Source organism: Pituophis catenifer, unplaced genomic scaffold (assembly GCF_029215685.1).
Source record: "Pituophis catenifer annectens isolate HBS135680 unplaced genomic scaffold, rPitCat1.0.hap2 SCAF_182, whole genome shotgun sequence".
NCBI lineage: Eukaryota > Metazoa > Chordata > Lepidosauria > Squamata > Colubridae > Pituophis > Pituophis catenifer.
In genome coordinates, this window is record NW_027257062.1 from 22501 (window position 1) to 25000 (window position 2500).

The following is a 2500-nucleotide window of genomic DNA, read 5'->3' on the forward strand; positions in this document are numbered from 1 at the left end:
GGCCGGATCAGCCTTTCTGTTTCCCCCGCCACGATGGATGCACGGGATCCCGGATCCGGGGCCGCGGGCCTCGGTCGGGGACCTCCGCCGTCGCCTCGGTGCCCCCGCCGGACCCCGGGGGTGCCCGCGACGGGCAGTCGTCCCGGTCTACCGGGGCCCCGGCCGGATCAGCCTTTCTGTTTCCCCCGCCACGATGGATGCACGGGATCCCGGCTCCGGCGCCGCGGGCCTCGGTCGGGGACCTCCGCCTTCGCCTCGGTGCCCACGCCGGACCCCGGGGGTGTCCGCGCCGGGCAGTCTTCCCGGTCTACCGGGGCCCCGGCCGGATCAGCCTTTCTGTTTCCCCCGCCACGATGGATGCACGGGATCCTGGCTCCGGCGCCGCGGGCCTCGGTCGGGGACCTCCGCCTTCGCCTCGGTGCCCACGCCGGACCCCGGGGGTGTCCGCGCCGGGCAGTCTTCCCGGTCTACCGGGGCCCCGGCCGGATCAGCCTTTCTGTTTCCCCCGCCACGATGGATGCACGGGATCCCGGCTCCGGGTCCGCGGGCCTCGGTCGGGGACCTCCGCCGTCGCCTCGGTGCCCCCGCCGGACCCCGGGGGTGCCCGCGACGGGCAGTCGTCCCGGTCTACCGGGGCCCCGGCCGGATCAGCCTTTCTGTTTCCCACGCCACGATGGATGCACGGGATCCCGGCTCCGGCGCCGCGGACCTCGGTCGGGGACCTCCGCCTTCGCCTCGGTGCCCACGCCGGACCCCGGGGGTGTCCGCGCCGGGCAGTCTTCCCGGTCTACCGGGGCCCCGGCCGGATCAGCCTTTCTGTTTCCCCCGCCACGATGGATGCACGGGATCCCGGCTCCGGGTCCGCGGGCCTCGGTCGGGGACCTCCGCCGTCGCCTCGGTGCCCCCGCCGGACCCCGGGGGTGCCCGCGACGGGCAGTCGTCCCGGTCTACCGGGGCCCCGGCCGGATCAGCCTTTCTGTTTCCCCCGCCACGATGGATGCACGGGATCCCGGCTCCGGCGCCGCGGGCCTCGGTCGGGGACCTCCGCCTTCGCCTCGGTGCCCACGCCGGACCCCGGGGGTGTCCGCGCCGGGCAGTCTTCCCGGTCTACCGGGGCCCCGGCCGGATCAGCCTTTCTGTTTCCCCCGCCACGATGGATGCACGGGATCCCGGCTCCGGGTCCGCGGGCCTCGGTCGGGGACCTCCGCCGTCGCCTCGGTGCCCCCGCCGGACCCCGGGGGTGCCCGCGACGGGCAGTCGTCCCGGTCTACCGGGGCCCCGGCCGGATCAGCCTTTCTGTTTCCCACGCCACGATGGATGCACGGGATCCCGGCTCCGGCGCCGCGGGCCTCGGTCGGGGACCTCCGCCTTCGCCTCGGTGCCCACGCCGGACCCCGGGGGTGTCCGCGCCGGGCAGTCTTCCCGGTCTACCGGGGCCCCGGCCGGATCAGCCTTTCTGTTTCCCCCGCCACGATGGATGCACGGGATCCCGGCTCCGGGTCCGCGGGCCTCGGTCGGGGACCTCCGCCGTCGCCTCGGTGCCCCCGCCGGACCCCGGGGGTGCCCGCGACGGGCAGTCGTCCCGGTCTACCGGGGCCCCGGCCGGATCAGCCTTTCTGTTTCCCCCGCCACGATGGATGCACGGGATCCCGGCTCCGGCGCCGCGGGCCTCGGTCGGGGACCTCCGCCGTCGCCTCGGTGCCCACGCCGGACCCCGGGGGTGTCCGCGCCGGGCAGTCTTCCCGGTCTACCGGGGCCCCGGCCGGATCAGCCTTTCTGTTTCCCCCGCCACGATGGATGCACGGGATCCCGGCTCCGGGTCCGCGGGCCTCGGTCGGGGACCTCCGCCGTCGCCTCGGTGCCCACGCCGGACCCCTGGGGTGCCCGAGACGGGGAGAGGGCCGGGTCTACCGGGACGGCCTCGGGCGGGTCCGGCTTACCGGGGCCCCGGCCGGATCAGCCTTTCTGTTTCCCCCGCCACGATGGATGCACGGGATCCCGGCTCCGGCGCCGCGGGCCTCGGTCGGGGACCTCCGCCGTCCCCTCGGTGCCCACGCCGGCCCCCGGGGGTGTCCGCGCCGGGCAGTCGTCCCGGTCTACCGGGACGGCCTCGGGCGGGTCCGGTTTACCCGGGCCTCGGCCGGCCTAGAGTGTTTCTGTTTCCCCGCCTTGATGGATGTACGGGATCCCGGCGCGGGGGCCCCGGGCCTCGGTCGGGGACCTCCGCCGTCGCCTCGGTGCCCGCGCCGGGGCCCTGGGGTGTCCGTGACGGGCAGCCGTCCCGGTCTACCGGGACGCTCGGGCGGGACCGGTTTACCCGGGCCTCGGCCGGACCGGAGTGTTTCCGTTTTCTGCTTCCCTGCCAGGATGGCTGCGAGGGGTTGATTGAAAGAGCTGGTTTGACGTGAAAAGCTTGACTTCAAGTGAAAAGTTTGTTACAATTTCTGCCATCTTCCTTCCTCCAAAGTTTTGGGTGTAGTTTTCCCAGAGGAACCTCTCG